At 40.7% G+C, this 21,777-nt stretch overlaps 1 protein-coding gene across 6 annotated transcripts in view; it reads left to right on the forward strand.

The window, feature by feature from the left end:
• Nucleotides 1–21,777, forward strand: part of WWTR1 (WW domain containing transcription regulator 1) — an 837,533-nt gene that overhangs the window by 151,964 nt on the left and 663,792 nt on the right. The window contains exon 1 of one of the 6 annotated variants that reach the window (XM_044070610.1): nucleotides 7,580–7,597. The exons of the other annotated variants lie outside the window; for them this stretch is intronic. The gene's annotated coding sequence lies outside the window, so the exon portion shown is untranslated. Of the gene's footprint in view, nucleotides 1–7,579; nucleotides 7,598–21,777 lie in introns of those variants that run through there. 6 annotated transcript variants of the gene reach the window in all.

Below are 21,777 nucleotides of genomic sequence, written 5' to 3' on the forward strand. Positions count from 1 at the left end.
ATTGGAGGAACTCCCTGGTCAGCCTCCATAAGAAGCTGAGATCCCTCATAAAATCCTCCAAAGCTAGTTATGAAAACAAAATCGCCACTGATTGTAAAGACAACCACAAAGCATTCTATAGCTGTGTCAAGAATCTCAATGGCAACACTCAGATCTGCTGCGAGTTACAGCACAATGACACTAACTATACAGAACCAACTGATATTGCCAACATCATGGCAGATAGGTTCAGTGCTGACTTTACCCCCCTCTCACCCCCTAAAGAGCCCATCTATATACCGGAAGAATGCAAAGTTCCTGTAATCACAGCTGCACAGATAAAAACCTCACTCTCCAAAGCAAAGAACACAGTATCAATTGGACCTGACAACATCCCAGGCTGCCTTCTACATGCACTAAAGAATAAACTGGCACCCGACCTAAGTACCATGTTCAGTCATAGCCTCACCTCAGACTTTGTGCCCATTGAATGGCGCACAGTGACAGTTATCCCACTCCACAAAGGGGGGGGGGTCCACAACAGACCCTGGGAACTACCGCCCAATTAGCCTGACAAGCCTGGTCTGCAAGGCCATGGAATGTATCATTATGGAACTCATAAAGACATTGGAGATCTCCAGACTCTGGACCCCACACAGTGCGGGTTTGTAAAAGGCAGATCACATCTCCTAAACCTGATAGACTTCTTTGAAGCAGTCACCAAAGCTGTACATGAAGGTAAGGTGGTTTACACAGCCTATCTAGATCTCGCCAAGGCGTTCGACACCATCCCCCACTCTGGAATTATAGATAAACTCGCCAAACTAGGTATAAATCCCTATGTCACAAGATGGGTTGCCAACTGGCTTACTGACAGAACCCACACTGTGAAAGTAGCAGACTCCAAATCAGACTTCAGACCAGTGACAAGTGGAGTACCACAGGGTTCAGTCCTGGGTCCTCTCCTGTTTGGTATCTACTTCTCTGAAGTACAGGCTAACACAGAAGGTCTTTGGCTAACTAAATTCACAGATGACTGCAAACTAGGAGCCATAATCGAAACTCCTAACAATGTGGACATCCTACAAAAGGGCCTCACTGAGACGGATGCCTGGCGTCAAAGCCATGGTCTTTAGCTCAATGTCAAAAAGTGCATTGTCACCCCCTTTGGTAAATAAATCTGTACACATGAACTACCACATAGGCTGGTAGTCTACTTAACACCGAAAGTGTGATAAGAGACCCTGGAACACAGGTGGACAGTAGTCTCTCCTTTGAAAATCACATTGCCACAGTAGTCAGGAAATCCTTCTACGTGGCACACCTCATCATAAAAGGTTTCTCATCCAGAAAAAGAAGTCATTGTTCCCTCTTATCACTCATTAGACCCATTATAGAGTATAACGCCCCTTTTGGTATGTACCTCACAAGACATCTACAACAGCTGGAAAGGCCACAGAAATACCTCACAAAGGGGATTATTAGCCACAAACAGATGCCCTATGCAGACGGACTCAAAACTCCAGCTTTACTCAGTCACATATCGCCTACTCAGAGGCTATCTCTGCGTAACATACAAAGCTATCTCAAACCCAGAGCTGTTGGACATGCTCCACTTAAAAAATCCTAATCTCTCTGAGCTACACGCTCTAGGGACCTAAACCTTGTCACCACAATAAACAGAACATGCTGGAGGGATAGATTCCTGTCCCAGAGACTTCCCATACTCTGGAACAAACTACCTATCTATATCAAACAAAGCTCATCATTAGCACTCTTCAAGAAAAATCTTGATGATTGGATGGGTCATAGGAAATTCACCCCAGGGATCACTTCAGTAGTTCTGCTTGACAGGGACACAGGAAAATAATTTTCTTGGGTGGTGAAAGCCAGGGTACCTTTTTGGCTAGGCTTGTATAGGCCCTAGGGCCAATAGCCTAGTTACCTACATATGAACCTATAAAGAAAAAATGCAAAACAGTGAATGTTAAACTTTTCTCCCTTTTAAATACTTTTTTCTTTCAGTCTGACAAACCCCTTTGCACCCTCACACCCCCCTAAGCTGTATATGCCAACTGCAAGATTGCTATAGCACTGATAAGAGGGAACACAGAAGAATGCAAGCACAGGCTTTGTATATTTAAGTCTACATTTTCACTCCCTCAGTCTTGCTATTCCTTGACTCGCACAAACGAGTCCTCAGAATATCAAATGCTTAACCCATTTCACACCAGTGACATTGGAGGTCATGCAGAGAATCCTAAGATGAAGGCTGGTAGCTTTTCTAGAGGAGAGAAATCTCAAGAGAAATATCAGCGTGATGCCTTGTAAATGACTCCGTCACACATGGTAGGAGATGGGACTAGGCCCAACACTGAGGAACTGGATTGCTGCATGCTTCAGTGTTTTGGAAGCGTGAGAAGGACAATGTGATAAATAAGTAAAATGACTGGTGAATTACCACGGAGGTCGGGCCTGGCTCCAGTACTTCAGAGTGTGTGTCAGACCTACTTGTTGGAACAGAGAATGGCATCAATCTCCTTACTCGTGGCATAAAATTGTATCATTAGAAGATGAGTAGGGAAGGTCTGAAGAAGGTGCAGACAAATGCACTTGGGTCTCAGTGACTCTTGTGTGAAATATCAACTGGGAGGAGTACAGCTTGATGGCAGCAGAGCAGGAAAAGGATCTGCAGATGTTTTATCATACCAGCATCCTGCCACTGAAAGAAGAGTGAGTGAGCAGAAGTGGCAGTGTACAAAACGCTACAATGAGTTCTCAAGTTGACTAACTCCAAAAGCAAAGTGCTTCAAATGTACCAGGCCCTGGTGAGAGACCATAGTCTATGCATTTCTCAAGGCTGTGCATGGAAAGAGAGATCAGGTTGCTGAAAGGTGTCCAAAGGAGTAGAGTACTCCAGTAATGCGTATGAGGAAGAGCAGAAAGGATACTCTTAAAAGATTAAGAAAGCTTTAGGTCTCACTGTAGATCATACTTTGGAGATATGAAGGGGGTTGTCCTGAAACAGAAGAATAGAAGGTAAAATAGAAAATACAGTCAGAAGGGTGTAGATACTAATTATTGTCTGGATCTCCAAAGTAGAAATAGTTGTGGTTGCATGGATCTGAGTGCCAGAATTGGGGATAATCAGAGAACCATCAGAGGCATTTATGAAGGGCATGGAACAATTGGAGAAAAGGTGATAAAGAGGGAGGGATGCAAGGGATAGACTGCTAAATACATTTAAATGGCGAACTGGTAACTGTCATTCTTCTTGTATAACCATAATTGAATGAGTAAAACTGAAAACTTAATAACCCATAAGGTGCAAAGAAAACTTCAGATTTACATGGCGTGAAATTCACTAAAATGTGTGTGGAGTACATATTTGATAACATCCAGAGAATCCTGGACCCAAACTGTTTAAAATACTGTACAGATTTTGTAGAAATCTAACTTTGAATTTGAATTGAACTTTGAAATTGAATTTTCAGCTATTGTCTGCTGAAAAAAATTTAAGAAGAAAAATCAAGTAAATATAACGTACTTGGTTATATAGTGGGATATACAGATATGCAGAATGTTGGAAGATTCCACAATGGGACATATGTTTTTAAAAGATGTCTACTACACGTGAATCTGTGATATAACTGTACACATAAATATTGTATAAAACAGACCTAATCTTGGTAAAAACGTTATAGATTTATTGACTGCACTGTCCGTGGAAGCAGCTAGAAATGTTGCCATGCAGAAGCAGGTACATGATTTGGTTAGTTATGGTAGTTTCCTGACTGATACTTTAAAGCATTAAGTTTGAAACTAAAATTTTTATATGCATGTACAAATAGGCACAAACACATACTAGCTGTAGTTAGATATGAGGAAACTAGATTCCTTACCTTTGAAATTTAATTTCTTTACTATGCATGTTATTGCTGTATATTCTGTTTACGACTGTAGATGCAGTCATACTGAGATTCATTGAAGATGGTTTAGAGTTATAGGATCATTACCACTGAAAACATAGGTGTTTACAGGTGTAACTGTTTTCAGTATATGGGATTGTTAGCACCGTGTCATAAATGTCCGCAAATGACCTACTCGTGTTATGTTACACAGGTTCAGTAGCACTTTATCCATATGTGCACTTAATAGGTTCATAGGTGTGTACTAGGCTAATGGCCCTGGAGCCTTTACAGGCCTAGCCCATAGGATTATTCTAGCATCGTGCCACCCCACCTTAATTCCCAGTGCCTCTGTCGAGTAAAGCTACTGGAATGATCCCTGGGGTGAATTTTCTATTTCCCTCCCACTCATCAAGATTTCTCTTGAAGGACCATTGAGGTGTTGTGCTTGACTTGTATGGGAAGTCTATTCCATAGCATGGGCAGTCTCTAGGTTATGAACCTGTCCGTACAGCATGTTCTGTTGTCTGTGGTAATGAGGTTGAGGTCTGGAGCGTGTGGTGCGGAGGACTTGGAATTTCTTTAGATGTAGCATTTCTAACAGAGCTGAGTCAGACATGGCTTTGTAAGTCAAGCAGAAATTGCCTCTAAGTAGGCAATATGAGACAGAATAGTTGGAGTTTTTTGTGTCTGTCCATATAGGACAAATATTTAAGGCCTAGGATCCTCTTTGTGAGGTACTTTTGCGGCCTCTCCAGTTGTTGCAGGTGTTTAGTGAGGTACATGCCAAATGGGGCATTGTACTCAATGACTGGGAAGAGTAGAGTGAGACAATGACTTCTTTCTTCTGAATGCAAAACTTTTAGTGATGAGATGTGCCACATAGAAGGACTTTCTGACCACAGTGGCAATGTGGTGGTCAAAAGAGAGGTTGCTGTCATCCTATTTTCCCAGATCTCTTATAACGCCTTCTGTGTTCAGTGGACTACCATCGATGTGGTAATTCATGGGAACTGGGTTTTTCCCAAAGGGGATGACGACACATTTTTTTGGCATTGAGCTTAAGGCCATGGTTCTGACACCAGTCGTTGGTCTCAGTGAGGCCTTTCTGTAGGATGTCAACATCACTTGGGCTCAGTGAGGCCTTTCTGTAGGATGTCAACATCACTTGGGGAGTTAATAGTTCCCAACTTGCAATAGTCTGCGAACTTTGTCAGCCAGAGTCTGCAGACAGAGTCCTTTTGTGTTGGCCTGGACTTCAGGGAAGTAGATGCCAAACAGGAGAGGACCCAGGACTGAACCCTGTGAGACTCCACATGTGACAGGTCAGCAGTCTGACTTGGAGTCCGCTACTTTCACACTGTGGGTTCCACCTGTGAGCCAGTTTGCAACCCACCTAGTGATATAGGGGTTGATGCCTAGCTTAGTGAGTTTTTCTATGATTCCTGAGTGGGGAATGGTATCAAAGACCTTGACCAGATCAAGGGTAGGCTGTATGAACTACCTTGCCTTCATCCACAGCTCTGGTGACTAACTCAAAGAAGTTGACCAAGTTCAGCAGGCATGATCTACCCTTCGCAAAAACCAAACTGTGTGGAGTCCAGAGTTTGGAGATTCCCTATATCCTTGTTTATTAGGTCCATGATGATGCATGCCATAGCTTTGCATATCAGACTCTTCAGGCTAATGGGACGATAGTTCCCAGGGTCTGTAGTTGCTCCTCCTTTGTGGAGAGGGATGACTAGCAGTGCGCCATTCAGTAGGGACAAAGCCTTAGGTGAGGCTGTGATTGAACAGGGCACACATGTGAGGTGCCTCTGTAGCTAATGTAGAACACAGCCAGGGATATTGTCAGGTCCCATAGAAGCTGTATTCTTGCCTTGGACAGTGCTGTTTTAACCTGTGCAGCAGTAGTACAGGGTGCCTGGCAATCTACTGGCATTGTGATGGGTCCTTTGGGGGGGAGAGGGGTAAAGTTGGCACTGAATCTGTCTCCTAGTATATTGGCAATATCTGTTGGCTCGCTATTGAAGGTACCATTGTGCAGTAGCTCAGAGCAAATCTGGGTATGACCTCATCAGCATAGCATAAGCAGAGTGTTTGACTAAGCATAAGAAACACGGGTTAGTTATACCCAGCTGATGTCCATTATCATTAGGGTGACTTTTTTATTTTTCTTATGCTTAGTCAAACACTCTGCTTATGCTATGCTGATGAGGTCATAACAAGGCCTAAATATGCATATCCGTGGCTAGTGGGGTTTGGCTTTATTGGCCTGAAATTGTCCATTAAAACAACTTCAAATGTAAAAGTCATGGGCAATCAGAATCGCCATATAGCTGAAACACCTGATGTTCATAGGGGTCATTTGCATATATTCCATGTGCCTCTGTTACAGGAGTTTTGGGAGGTCACTCATTGGAAGTTCTAGCTTGGCTGGAGTTTTCATTTATTTTTTCTGATTGTTTTTTGTGTGACCTTCTAACTTTTTGTTTTAATACAAAAGAAAAAGGAAAAAAAGTCAGCAAGATGATGATACATGGATTGCCTTTGTCTATTCCAGTTTAGAGAGCAATTATGACACGGGCATGCACTTTTGTCATCAGAGTATGTGCTTCTGTGTAACATGCCTCAACATTTGAAACATTCTGTAACTTGTAATATGTAATTGCAGGGAATGAAATTGAAGTTTTTGAATTGCTGTGTATGTTGTTTTCATTTTATTTTTTTGCACTGAACAAGTTCCCATGCGCTTACTGACTTTCTAAAAAAATAAAGCATTCCTTGTAGGAACCAGCCACCATCCCAACCCCTTTTTCTCATTTTTGCACATAGGGTCGGGGTGTCACCTCAGCAGTGACAGTCATCTAGAACCAAGGTTCGCACTGTCGGGTGGCTAGTCCTGCTGCGGTTATTCTTCCATACCACACACTTGCACGCACGCACGCACACACAGACACAGACACGCACACAGACACGCACACAGACACGCACACAGACACGCACACAGACACGCACACAGACACGCACACAGACACACCTATGGCCAAATTAAAGTGCCCAGCCCACTTACTGCATGTCTTTGGAATGGAGGAGGAAAAACATATGAACATAGGGAGGACAAGCAGACTCTGCACAGAAAGTACCCAGCCGGCAATCGAGCCTAGTCACCTCTTGCTGTGAGTTGACATCCTTTAGGATGTTATCAGTGAAACTTTTTGGTGGGAGGGGTAACTGCAGCAAGAGTTCAGTTGCTAGTCTGGAAATATAGACTGAATACTACACAGTGTAGCCAGCCATCACACACTGTTGAAATGCAAGGCAGAAGCTTTTTTTTTTTTAAGTTCTCTGATGAATACGTCTGTCTTTAGAACTGTCTGATACTGTGAACTGAAGACTGTGCAGTTTGTTTACTTCTCAAGCATTTTACCATCTTCTGCTTTAAAACCTTGTGGAAGAGCCAATGTCTGGGCTTGACTCGTTTCCTGTTTCAAGTACAGCTTGGAAGAAGTTGAAACTGTATTTGTTTTAGTCCAGCTTCTGAGCCTTTTCCCACAATTCCTTCATTTTGATTATGGAGGTTACTGTAGGACAAGAGCCTCTTTGTAGCAGATTGCACACAGTACTCTGTATACTAGCGTGACTAGAAGATATAAATTGTATGGAAGTAATTAACTCTGAAGGAAATATCATGTGGGCTGAATTTAAACGTACAGGCTTGTGGCATGGATTAATCCTTTTTTTCTTTTTTAATGCAGAGACTGTTTCTTAATGTTTTGTTAGGGTTAAGCTCGGCTCACTTACACTTGTGCCTGTGCCAGAGTTTGGAATGTGTTACTTTTGACTGATGCATGCTTCACAGAAGCTGCTGCTGCTGAGCTGTTTTTTGAATGTGACATTTTCATTGCAGGCTGTAGAATTCTCTCTAGTGTAGTTGTTGCTGAATTGTGAGTATCTTTAATTATCAAGTGAATGAAATGAGAACAGTTTTTAAAGCTGTCGAAAAAAAATGCTGGCTAAACTCTGCTGGGCTCCACATTACGTACTGTACTGCTGACCAATGATTGTATTTGTATGTTTCTTCTTGTCACTGCCGTTCTTGTATATCTATCTGCTCCATGAGTTCTTGAAGTTTCCTTTGTGCTAAGTTCTACAAGTTCTGAAGGAACTCCCATTGATTTTTTTTTTGTGGCACCTTTTCCAAAAGTAAATGCTTCTTTGCATTTATCTTTTACATCTTCTCCCTAAAGAATTCTTTTCTTGAGTGATGGTGCTACCTTCGTCGTATAAACTTACAAAGCTGTGTCATACTTCTGTGTAAGAGGTATGCATGCTGCTTTCCTTTTGAATTTTATTACATTGTTTTCATACACAGAACACACAACTCTATTTTTGTCCTTTGCTGAGTTATCTCCCCTGTGATGAAGTTTAAGGTGGGTATGGTGTAAACCGATTTGTCCATTGGAAAAGTTATAGTACTGAGTTTTAAGTGACAGGCTTGCTTCATATTTCACTTGTCTCCTTGTGTTCCCCATGTTATGGGATATAAAGATTTAAACATAAGTTTAAAATTAGAAAACTTTTATCTTTCTTGTGTCTGGACTCACAGTGAAACTTTGTTCTTCCATATGTTTGTGCTCATCTGACTTGTGTTTTCCATTGTGGCTCAAGCCGTAACCTTTCACTAAAGCTAAACTGTCTTGCATTTGATTGTTCTTACCTTGAAGTCACTTTTCTTTGACAGGTTTCATTTCCTAAATTATTGTTTCAGTACTTAATTCGTTCTATGTGGTACAGAAATTAACATATTACATGTTTAGTGTATTGTCACATTTTCGTGGTTTGTTTTCCTGAGTTGTAAATGAAAGAAGAATTCCACATTGGTTCCCATCCCATGCATTATCAACAAATGCATAAAGTAAAGTACTAGTAATGAAGCTGTTCGGTGTAAGACACTGTGATTTATCTAAGTGGCCTTATCCTGTTATATTGCTGGAGCAGCATCTGAACTTCGAGTAGACCGTGCACACACTGATATGGTCATCGTTTGCATCCATCTTGTGATTTCTTTCATTATGTAATTGGTTCTGCATTCATAGTCTCTTCTGGATACTTGTTTCTTATTTTCCTTGCCATTGTTGAAGCAGTACAAAGGTCGAGTACCTCACCACATTAAAACTGCGGTACTGTAATGTCTTTATTCATGTAAAATATTTTCTCATATTTTATCTAAATATTGCATTGCCATTTGTCTTATGCTGGAGTAGTCCAACTAAAAGAGCTTTAGCAATAGCATCTTTTGAAAACCATTATGAAATGTTTAAGAAATGCAAACTGCGACCTGTAAAATGTTTATAAATGTCTTATCAGCCAGAGCCTGAGGCAGCAATGGACAAACAGCTGTACTACTGTGTGATATAAACTCCTGGTAAAATGTTTTGATACATAGATATGAATTCAGGAATGGGTTTTGACACCTTGCCTTTGTTGTCATGATGCATTTTTTTCTGCATGTATTTATACTGTGACCATATGGTGCTTTTACGTTTATGGAATAAGTAAGTCTTCCCCTCCTGCACCCATCCTTTCTGCTTATTTCATGACCAACTTTATTGGTCACAAGCTTTCAGAAAGTTTGCCTAATGTTCTTCAGGATTAAAAAAAATTCTATTGCAAAGGCAGTAGAAACAGATGCTTTTCTAGTCTAAAAGTAATGTTTCTACCTCTTAACCTCTTGGAGCAAGAAATCTGGACAAAGCCATAAGTAATGGGGGAACAAAGGCTCAAAAATATGGACACTTTTTAAATATTGCTTTTTACAAACTTGGAAAGTGGGAAGCCGCGGTGGTACAGCGGTAGCGTTGTTGCCTCACAGCAAGAGGTTCTCCTGTTCGATTCACGGCTGGAGTGCCTTCTGTGTGGAGTCTCCATGTCCTCCCCGCAGTCTAGTGGCCTCCGAAAGACATGCGTGAATGGGTGTGCCTTTGCTGAAGGTTGGGCGTCGGGCTGGCAACTCGGCACCATAAAAAAAAAATCTTCTGCCAATCATTAGCGGACCGGAGTTCTGCTGTGGCGACCCCTGACAAAAGCCGAAAAGACAAACAAAACAAACTTGGAAAGTGGATAGAATATCAGGCTTTGCATTAGCATGAATTTTATGAAAGAAAGTCTGAATCTCATATGTCTGTCCTTTTCTGACTTCACACTCCTCAGTGATTTGGCAGAAAAGCACAGTTTTATGAGAAGCAGACCAAAAATAAGAGGCAAAAATCTGTAGTTGAGAGGTATGATTTGTGTTTGTTAAACACTACCTTGATCAGTCCTTTTTACACCTTCGTTATTCTGTACTATAACTTTTCCTCAGTATCCTTCACATAAAGTTGTTCTCCAGCTTTGCCAGGCTGTTAGCATGGATAACAGTTGTGTAGGCATTTATCATGGGGATGGGGTCTTATTACTTTTGTCTGTCTGTAAAGTAAATGAGCTGGTACCTTGACCTTTTTCAGCCACCTTAGTTTGTACTGCCTGTTAGTAAGAGAGTCCTGACCTCCCTCAGTGCTGCTTTTGTATGATGGCCATATAGGTCACCTGTGAATAGGTGATTGTTTTCCAGCTGTCCATTCTGCAGCACTAGGGAATAATAGTTGGGTTATCGTTTTATGTATATAAAGGGATGGGAGATTAACAGCTAAGGTAGTTTGTGGAGGTTTTAAATTGGTAGTTTGTGGTAGCAGATCACTGGCTATACAGAGAAAATATTTAGATTTCAGCAATGGTTCATTGACATAAGATGAAAGGTTTGATTTGAAGTGGAAAATTGTAAAGAAGTGTTAGTGTCGGAGACAGTTGGAAAGGTTCTTAAAGTTTTACATATGTAACAAATGCTAGTGAGAGACTGTACAGAGATATGCTGGGCAGGTGGGACAAGAAGTATTTGAATTTAAAAGGAAGATAAAAGAAAGGCTTGAATTTTCTCTGTTCAGGGAAAAAAGGGGTAATTCTGCAAGTTGACTTTTTTGGTGTAAAAGAAATACAATAAGTGGAATAATTTTCTAAATAATTTCAAAAAACTTGAAGATACTGGATAGAACAAGGAAGAAAAGATGTGATTAAGTCACAAAATGTTACCTTGTTAGTGGGAAGTTTTCATCAGCAGTAGGTCAGGGTATTAGGTTAGATGAAGGTAGACTGTCATAGGGTCATGGGAGATTACTAGGCTAATGGTTTATGAATCCTTACAAGTCTATCCAATATAACCTGATTTTACCAATGTATGGCCCCCTAGAGGCAAGAGGATGGTATGGGTTTGTGCCTATGTCTTGAATATCTTACAAATTGCCCCCTCCATAAGGGACATAGGCACTACCCCAAATGTGAATTTGAGATTTCCCATCCATTGATCCAAATGGTGTTTGAAGAGGGCCAGGGAAGGGCTGTGCTTAAAGTGAATAAGATGCCTGTCCTATAGCAGGGGCAATCTGAATCGCATAGCTGTGTTCCTTCCAGCATGTTTTGTTTGACTTGCCGACTAAGCTTGCATTCCTAGATTGGGTGATCCTCATGCTGTTTGACTTGTGGCTGTGTAACAGCTCCATCAGGGCTCTATTTGTCAGTGCCTTGTAGGTCAAGCATAGGTCACCCCTAAGTAGTTTGTAGGAAACCAAGTAAAGGGATAGGGCTTTTAGTCTATACACATTTCTTTGTGAGGAAACCTCTAAGGTCACTCCAGCTGCTGTATGTGCCTAGTGCAGTACATACCAAATGGAGCATTGTACTCTGTTAATGGTCTAGTGAGTGCCGAGTACAGTGGGACTGTAATTTCTTTGGATTTGGATGCTTTACCTTTACTTACAATTTGTGCCACATAGAAGAACTTCCTCACCACTGTACATGGCAGTCAACATTCTAGGTACTGTCTGTCTGTGCATGTAGATATCTCACCATTGAGCTTAAACTTAGGGGTGTGCTATTGATGATGTAATTTGCAGGGGTATTTGACTTCCAAAAGGGAATGGTGATGCTTTTAGTTCGCATTTTTAGTTTTTGGTCGTGGTTCTGGCACCAGTCTTTTGCCTGATCTAGACCCTCCTGAATGATATCTACATTGTTGATGGATTCATTGATTGCCCCCCAGCTTGTAGTAGTCTGCAAACTTTGTCAGTGGCACACCACTAGTAACTTGCCTCTTGCTGGATCTGGATTCACCCACTTTAATCACTTGTCCTGTTCCTGAGGCAGTTTGCTATCCTTCTGGTGATGCAAGGATTTATGCCCAGTTTTGTGAGTTTATTTATAATACTACAGTCTGGAATTGTGTCAAATGTCTTTGCCAGGTTGAGGTAGGTGGTATGTACTGTTTTACCCACATGTGCGACCTTAATGACTTTCTCAAATCTGCCAGATTCAGTAGCCATCACCTGTCATTGACCAAGCAGACCTGTCTAGTGCACAGTATTTGGAGGTTTCCTATGTCATTATTTGTCAGGTCCGTGATTATTCTTTCCATGGCCTTACATATAAGACTAGTCAAACTTTTATGGATCTGTAATTTCGTGGATCGGTTGATAGTCCCCCATTTGTCTTGCACTCTGTAGGAGCAAAACCAGTCTAGAGGCTGTGGTTAAATAGATCTCAGTGGGCTTGATAAGTCCTGATTTAAGCTGTTTAAGAGACAGCCTGGTATCGTCCGGCCCCATTCAAGCCATGTTTTAGCTTTATAGATCAGTGTATAAAGCCAGTTTTACAGTTCTCTGCAAATATGTTCACCTCTTGTATATGGATGCCTAGGTACATCTGCAATCATCAAACTAAAGAACAGGCCTAATGCTGATTTTTGGGACACACCACTTGAAATATTAGTCCTGATTTGGGGCCTTGAATGACCACTTATTGTTGCCAATCCTTTAGCCAATTTCTTATCCCTCTTATCAAGTATGAGGCATATCCATGCTTGACCAGGGATTTAGTAGCGGGGTCGGGGGACTGTCACATTTAGGTCACAGGTACAGTGCAGTAATGATCTGCTTGTAAAGGTCTTATCATATGTGTACCTGTAGAGCGACCTTTAACAAAACTGTGTTCGTACATGTCAGGTATGGGTAATATAACTTTTCCTCAATTCCATTATTCCAAGAAGGCATCTTTCCAAATGATTTCCTAAAGTAGAAGTGATATTAACTTTGTTTACATCATGTGTATAGCCCTTTTCAAAAATAGTTGTAGTAGTAGATAATTTCCTTATACTGGGACTGTTGCTGACCTAAGTAAGCCATTAAATGTATGCTGAAATAGACAGCCAAGCTTAGGTTTAACATTGAGCAACTTAACATCGAGAATATTGTCAGGACCAGTGGATATAGTTTTTTAATTTTCTTCAAAGCTGAATTAGTTGTCATAATTTTGTAAAATTGTTAAATGTACACGGTATCTTCATTGACTCGGTTAATTTGATTCCACATATGGTAAGAGTTACTAGTTTCATGAGAGTCTACATACGTACAACTTTCTTTTTTTTTTTTTTTTTTTTTTTAACTAGGCTAATTCTTTTTTTCAACATTTTTTAATTTGCTTCTGAAAAATGTAGTCACCTTATTTAAGTTGGCTTTGTACCTTCTTATTTGGTATTTATTATATGCATAAAAGAAGTATTGTTTTTTTTTTTTTTTTTTTGTTTGTTTTGTTTTTTTTTTTAAGTATTTGAATTCTGCCATGTCTGTAACCTCTTCCTTTTAACAACATCTCTATCAGGAAACGCAATTAATTCTAAGGATTTGCCAAACAATGCTTGTAATTTGTCATAGCCATTGAGTTTCCTCACTATTATGCAATGTGTTCCAATCAGTTGAGTATAAGAAAACCGTTTTATAATTGTAGCTAATTTTACCATGTAATTGTTGTAAATAACTTTTTAGGATTTACTATCTGAAACAAAACTGTTGTGGTTAGAATTCCTTATTGGTGCACATACCTGAAAGCCTTTGCATTTGCTGCAGTCACATTTAAGGTTTTACAAGTGTAGTGTGTTTTGGGAGTTAGAGAAACTGCTGTGAGACCAGACGTGTATTGTGTCTGTCTGGTGTGTATGTAGCAGTGTACAAATAAAGTTTAGAAAGAATTTTTAAATTCTTCATTAGGCATATAAATCAGGTTAAAAAAGTTTGAGCTATAGGAACTGATTAGAGAAACCTTTGCTTTGTACTGTAAATTATATGTTTGTGAGGGGCAACCTTATTTTAAATTTCCAAAATGCAGATAATGAAAGACTTGCTTGTACCGTGGGTGTTGAAATTAAAATAATTATTTTGAGACAGGGAATAAACTATTGTTTCTGAAAGTTGCTTCTTCCAAAACTCCTCAACTTATGAGGACCGTTCACCGTAGGTCAGATTGGTGGTGGAGTACTTTTTTCTTACATCTCCGGTAAGCGGATATTTTATAGGCCTTTAAAAGAAGACTTGAGACTTGGATTAGGTATTAGAGTATATGATCCGACTCTGGTCGGGACAAACTCTTTGAAGGACTACAGTAGGCTTAGCAGTTTGCATAAACCTCATTGAACATTGAAGACCTGTAGTAGGTAATTACTAAGACAGACGGAACAGAAAATGCTGGACAGATAGGTTCATAACCCAGAGACTACCCATGCTCTGGAATAGACTTCCCATACATGTCAAGCAGAGCACCTCACTAGACCTCTTCAAGCGAAATCTTGATGAGTGGATGGGTACTAGAAAGTTCACCCCAGCGATCACTCCAGTGGCTCTACTTGATGGAGGCATTGGAAACTAATGATGGGCGTCACAGTGGGCTAGGCTTGTAAAGGCCCCAGGGCCATTAGCCTAGTACACACTTATGACCCTATGACTCTAAAGTCTGGGGGTTGGAAGGGTGGTATATGGGATGCAGCTTTCAGTAAAACCAACTGCATTTTTGGGGTTGTGAATTAAGGTTTTGAGGGTGAAGAATTCTTTGAAATATTTCGCATGTCATTTAAACCGCAACTGTACCAAAAATGTTTTGTGATGTACTGATGTCAGTGTTAATTGTGCCTCTAGTTAAAATGAGTGGCTTTGTTGTGACCATCCCTGTTACGCACTTCACTAACTTGCATCAGAACTATCAAAATAAATGGATGTATGGTACTTAAGAATGTCACATGCAGTTGTATAGAAAAGGCAAATGCAAGCAGAAAAACATGAAACCAATATATAAATATTGGGTTGCTGACTAATTCATGGAAAACACTTTTATTGATTAGGACAGTTTATGGATAGTGCTTCCTTTCTTCCAGTGATGGCAGTTTGTGAGTAGTCCTTAGGGTGAACAGTACCATACTCTATCCCCTATAAACAGCATGCCAGCAATATTTAACTTCATGAAATATGTGTTTAATGCACCATGTAGATGTGGGACTAAAACTGTTTTTAATGCCTTTAACTATTTTTAAACAGCAAGGAAAATAGTTTCTCATTTCACGTAATCTCCTGGCAAAACTAACGTCGTAAGTATGGACCAAGTGACTGGAGTTCGGTTAATGGCTTAGGTACTTGTCGCTAATGGTAGGGAGGATGAGCATGCCCATGATAAGGTGGAGCTGGGCAGAGCTGGTAGTGGGCTGTGGCAGTCCTTTTGTGGAAGGAGGTAGGAGTGCAGTCTGAGACTTGCATGTGGCTCATACTCCAATCCCCCAGATGGCAGTAGTCTTTATCAGGCAAATGTACAGGCGCATTCACTTGTGTAGGGCAAAGTGGTGTGGTGTCATTGATCATAGAGATGGATCTCTCACTAATGAATCAGGAACCAAATTTCTGCTGCTAGAGAATGAATGGCTATATTACAGTGTGAAGGAGGCTTAGTGGTTGACGGACAGAGGAGGAGGAAAAGTTGTAGAGAGAGAGCAAGAGAGAAGTGTAGACAAAGAAAAGGTATGTAAATTCTACTAGGAAGGCACCCTGCTGGGGAAATGGATCTGAGAACAAGCAAATTCCTTACTTGTGGCTTATTGATGATGTGGTAAGCTTTGAAGGTGTTTTGTTGCTCTCAGTCTAAAGGTGTGTATCCTAACGGTGAACTTAGGGTAACCATGGCAAATAGGAGGGGTGGTTCTCATCAGCATATCACAGGCAGTGTAAGAGGGAAGATGGTATATTTTGTTTCCAGTAGCAAGGCATTGAATGTTGAGAGTCCCTTGTAGGGCAGTATGCAGGGCTAAATGAAAGCAAATCTTGCTAATGAATATAAGTACATAGTCTTGTGAGCTTTTGCCTCCTGCTCTTTCAAAGAAGTCTTATTAGAAAGCAAAACCTATGTTTGGATATGGGAGAACAACCAGCTGAATGATCCATGTTGTAGTGTAGCCTGTAGGGCAGATCGGATATTCATTAGATAGAAGGCATTTTTTTTACTACTTGTGTATTGGTTGTCTCTTACCCTTCCTCCACTCCTTCAATATACCCGTAAGCATTGTTGCTCTTTATTTCTGTCTTCTCCCTCTTAATGTAGATATTTGTAGCAAGAACTGTGATGGAATGCTTTCACTACAAACTTCTCCTTCATATCCTTTTCATACTCATGAACATTGTTTACCAAGATGATATTGTAAATATCCTTCATAATATTGGAAGCACCAAGAGTATCCTTTAGTAATGGATTCTTAGGCTAATTCATACCTTTGTCAGAATGCTCACTAGGAGTTTTCACATTACTGAGTTATGTTTTTCTGTTTTGTTTAGTGCTTTAAAGCTGTTTTATATGGCATTCTTTGTAAATGCAGTGTTTGTTTTCATTGTTTTTTTCTTCATAGGTCTCCAGTGAAAGCAAGCTCTTTTCTCAGTAACTTTTAGCAGGGGCTTTGAGGAACAGATGGTTTTCCCTAATCACGGTTTTAATTTGTTTGTGCTTGTACTCATTAATTGCATATGATCTTTAGTGGACTGAAGACTTTAGCAAGCCAAGTTTATCTTGTCAACTGCTGTTTTGAGATCTTACAAATTCCCATTCATTAGTAGAGAAGTACTTTGTCCATCTTTGCTTCTGCTGCCCTCTTCATTTGCTGCTGAGTCTTCCCATCATCACTGTCTTCTCTAACAAATCCTGTGTTTGCATTATGTGACAGAAATATTGAATTATTATCAAACTTTCTAATAAATAGTACGGGTTTATTTATTTATTTTTTTAAGTATTGACTGATTTGATCCTATTGCAGTCCACAGATTTCTCAAGTTTCCCCCCAACATCCATCTTTCTCAACCATATGATTCCTTAGATCATTGTTGCAGTGTTCCAAACTGTTAGGCTACCTTTGCCAGGTAACCTGGACATCCAGCTTGGGGTACCAAAGCTAAAACTTTTCATAGTACCATACATCTGCTGTATGACCTAAGCCTGTGGGGCGTAGGGTCCCTAAATTTCTTCATCTATCCATTGCTACTGCTTCTTTATGCCCCAGGCAGAGCACTTTAGAATACCTCTTAGATTGCACCCCTTATGTACCACAGTCGTATGGCCTTCAATTGGAAGTGACAATCTCTTAAATCGGACTTTAGGTTGCTGCATCTGGCCTTGCTCTTCAGCTGTGCTGCACTTGCCTGGTATTTTGTGTATATTTTTTTCCTCCTCATGTGGGTATTCATGTGACTATTTCACAGCTTTTTCCTTTGCTATTCATCCCTTTTTGCTCCTTAATGTTTGGCAAATAGCACTACACATTTAATTGGTATGCATAGGCGTTTTTAACCTTTTGCACCACTGTCTTCAGCACCATAATGTTTAATGGCTGCCTGTGCCATGATCTGTGTACTTTTGACTTGGGGTAGCTTGTTTGGCTTTTGATCTTGCAGATCTGCTTCTGTTAGTCCCCCCAGCCTACACTGTGGTGTAAACAGGCAACAAGGAATCCTTTCTAAAATGGAGGAGAGTGAAGCCAGAAACATTTGGGTGTACTGCACCTGGATAGCGTTACTGTCAGTACCAAGGCTGCACACTGCCCTTCTGCTAGTGAATGGTCAAAGTTAGGGAACTTTCAGGTAAAAGCATAACAAGTGTCTTTTCTAGTGGGAAGGTAATACATAGGGCTGGTAAGTTCATTTCCTTAACTGTGCACTCCCATCATTTGCTACAGTCCCACTACTGTTGTCTGTTTGCTTTCCCACATGGGTGATTTTAGCCACAGGTGCCCTTCCATCATTCCTAGTGTCACATCTTGCACAAGGGGCATTTGGATTCCTCCTAGTGAAATGCATCTGCTAATTGTAAATTCACCCTGCAAAAACTTTGCAAAGTGTTGTTGAAGATGGCCCCATTTGTTCATTTAGTGGTACTGAACATTGAACGTTGCAATGCAGTTGGTTTAAAGCCTACAGATTTTTACCTTGCCTGTTTAATAATGTGCTTGCCTTTTTACATTTTTGTTGCTCTGTTTTTTAAATGTGGTTGAGTAGCATCCCACATTCCTACTGGAAATGGGAAGAGTTGTGTGCTATTTGATATTCAAATTTTATGCTAACTAGACGTCCAGACTTTTGACTGGATGTTGCTACTGTTCAGGTGCCTTTGTTCCCATCTTCAGTATCTGCAGGTTGAGAGGGTATGGCTTTGCTGCACATAGCCCTTTAGTATTCCTTTATTGCTGATAGCTATGTGAGGCATTTGGGGCTTAGGGTGGGTTGGAGGGACAGACAGTGGGGGGTACTTTTATTGGGAACTGTTTTGTTGTTTGGACTGACTTTTCAGTTTTGCAGTTGAAAGTTTACTGAGATTGTGAAATACAGCTTCTCTGAAGTGTTATTTATGGTGTATAGTAAGTAATAGCAAAGGATGTTTTCATAAAGTGTTTACAGCTAGTGAGAAATGGTAGTATGAAGGCTAGAATGGAATTTGAAATTTGGATGTGTATTGACTGAGTTGGAAAAGAAAGTGAATTTTGGAAGTCTCGTTTTCATTTTGTGGCTAAGCATATAGTATTGAAATTCAGGAGTTGAACCAAGGCACAGGTATGGGTAAAGGTGATTGAGTTTACATAGTTAAGTCTCCTTAATGGAAAAGGGCCTCACCTATCCAACATATACATGTTATCTGACAGTGTAGCTCCACTGTGCTACAATTACTGTTTGCTTTATTTTCCTGGGGTTGTTTTATTCATGACTCGCATGTCTCTTCATTGTTAGTGTGAATAGCAGAGCAGTGTTATATGCCATATGATCAAAAACAATCTATTCAGTGATATTTGCTGCAGTATTGTTACAGGTAAAGATTATGGATGGATCAGAGTTCTGCCCAGCAACTTGTCACCTCTTTTTAGTGACTGCCATGTTGCATTTTTATTTGTTTGTACTTATTTAGTTGACATTTGTTGACCGAGATAGTCCGACTGAGCTAGAGCCCTTTTTCAGCGGAAGCCCAGGGAGAAAAGCTCCATAGAAGAACAAACAAGGTTACGTACATAGCATTAATGAGAGCAATAAAGTGAGTAGAGTTTGGTACTCAAGTAGGTTACGCAATTGTATCAACAGAAATAATTGCATACACACACAAAATAAATAAAAACATTGATTTCAAATGTATGCTAAAGTAAGCTAAACAAGATGGTACAATACGTATCTCAAGGTCAGGATGGACAGAGATGGTCGGTAAGCTGGTTAGTTGTAGATGTTGAGGGGAGCGGTTATTAACAGGGTGAGACAGCGATAGGGAGAATGTAAGGGAGCCAATGGTGGAGTTATAAGAAGTAATAACAGAGGATAGATAGAATAGGAGTGAGTAGTGGTGTTCAGGGAGGAAAGCAGAGTTTTTTTTTTTTTTTTTTTTTTTTTGTTTATACAGTGACAAGTCCAGGTATTTAGCAGGTATTCTTTTGGAGCTTTTTTGAACTTATGTGCATGGGGTGTTTTTCTGATGGGCAAGGGTAGTATGTTCCAGGCTAGGGCAGGAGTGTAGCTGTAGAGATTTTGGCCTACAGATCTTTTGGGCTTGTAAATTTCCAAGAGTTGTTGGTCAGAGCTCCTGAGGGTTCTAGGAGAAGTATAAAATGAGATGAGTGAGGAGTTGGATGGACAGGCAGAAGGCTTGTTGAGGATGGAGTGAATGATGGGAAGTTGAGAGAGTAGAAGTTGGTGGGGGAACTCTAGCCACTTTAAAAGTTTGAGGGACTGACAGTGATGTGTATTTGAGATATGGTTAGCTGCGAACCTAGCTACTTTGTTATACGTGGATTCAAGTTTTGTTCGAAGGGAGATGTGTTGGTTAATGTTTGTGAACTGTTGAGAAGACTGGGGGGAGAAGGTAGGCATGGGCAAGAGAGAGTATAGAGTCTCTTGTGAGAATTTTGTTTTTGTAAATTAAGCCTAGTTTTTGGTGTGTTCTTTATGCAATGGTGGAGATGCAGGTCGAATTTGAGTTGGTCATCTATGGTGACTCCAGGACGTTTGGATGACAGTCTTGTCAAGTGAAGTAATGGAGAGGGTAGGTTTAAGATGTGTGAGAGATTTGGGGAGGAATAAAGGAAGCCTGGTCTTTTTAGGGTTTAAGATAAGTTGTTTTTTTTTTGAGAGAGACAGTTTTTGATAGAGTTAAAGGAGTTTTGGATGAGGGTGTGTAGGTCAGAGTGGGTGTCAGCGGTAGAGGTGACTGAGGAATCCTAAGCGTTATTGCATGAGAGAGGAGTTCGGACAGGAAGTGTGGAGGTTATTCATAAAGTAAATAATGTCTTTTGGCTTTTCCCGGTTAGGGATCGCCACAGCAGAACTCCAGTCCGCTAATGATCAGCAGTGGATTTTTACAGTGACAAGGTGCCAGCCTGATGCCCAACCTTCAAAGAAAGCGTACCCATTTGCGCATGCACCTACCTGCATGTCTTTAAACATCACTCGACCGTGGGGAGGACATGCAGACTCCACACAGATGGCACTCCAGACGAGAATCGAACCGGAGAACCTCTTGCTGTGAGGGGACAACGCTAACCGCTGCACCACCGTGGCCATACTAACCGCTGCACCACAGTTCGTGAAGATGTTAAATAGTAATGGATCAAGAATTGACCCTTGAGGGAACTACTATTTGATGGGGAGAAAGGGAAACCGTGAGGAGAGCCTTTTAACAGGTTGCTGTCTGTTAGAAAGATAGCTAGAAAACCAGGAAATGGTTGTACTGGAAAGGTTGAGATTGGAGAGTTTGGAAAGTAGCATCGGGTGTGAGATGGGGTTGAATGCTTTGGAGAGGTCTGGAAAGAGACAAGAAGTGAGTTTGTTGTTGTCTCTGGCTAGGGAGATTGAGTGAGTGAAGAAATGAATGTAGTAGTAGTGCTGTGATTGGGGTGGAATCCATGTTGGGTGGTAGTGAGTATGTTTTCTTGGAGTTAAGTAGTCCATGAGTTGCTTATGTACACATTTTCCGAGTATTTTGGAGAGGGGCAGTATTGCTATGGTCCAGTAGTTAGTGTTCCATATATTTTTTATAACTCTTACTGTAATTAAATTCCTGTCTTTCTCAGATGCTGAACAGCTGAACATAATCGGTCATAGTCTTTAGCTTCTTCGTGTATGCTGTATCTCTCGTCTTTCCTTCCTCTCTTCAGAATGTATTAGCAATCAAACGGTGTTGTGAGGCCTGGGTAAAATGATTTGTATTGGTTTTCAGACCAGTTCCCTTTGGAGAGAGTTGTCTGCATTGGTAAGGCAAGCAGTTCATCTGACAGTAACAACCAAGGGGAGGATTCCATGAGACTGGCTGGAGCTAATGGGCTATAAGTCTGTTGCAAGGTAAACTGTACTATGGAAAGGGAGTATTGAGGGTACCTGTAGGTTTTTGGGTGGGACAGCATTCTGCTCACAGGTAAATCTGTTTACACTGACCAGGAGGGACAGGTTCTAGATTTGTTCTGTGAGAACTATCTAAA

This window comes from Protopterus annectens, chromosome 4.part1 (assembly GCF_019279795.1).
Source record: "Protopterus annectens isolate FY-2018-M chromosome 4.part1, PAN1.0, whole genome shotgun sequence".
NCBI lineage: Eukaryota > Metazoa > Chordata > Ceratodontiformes > Protopteridae > Protopterus > Protopterus annectens.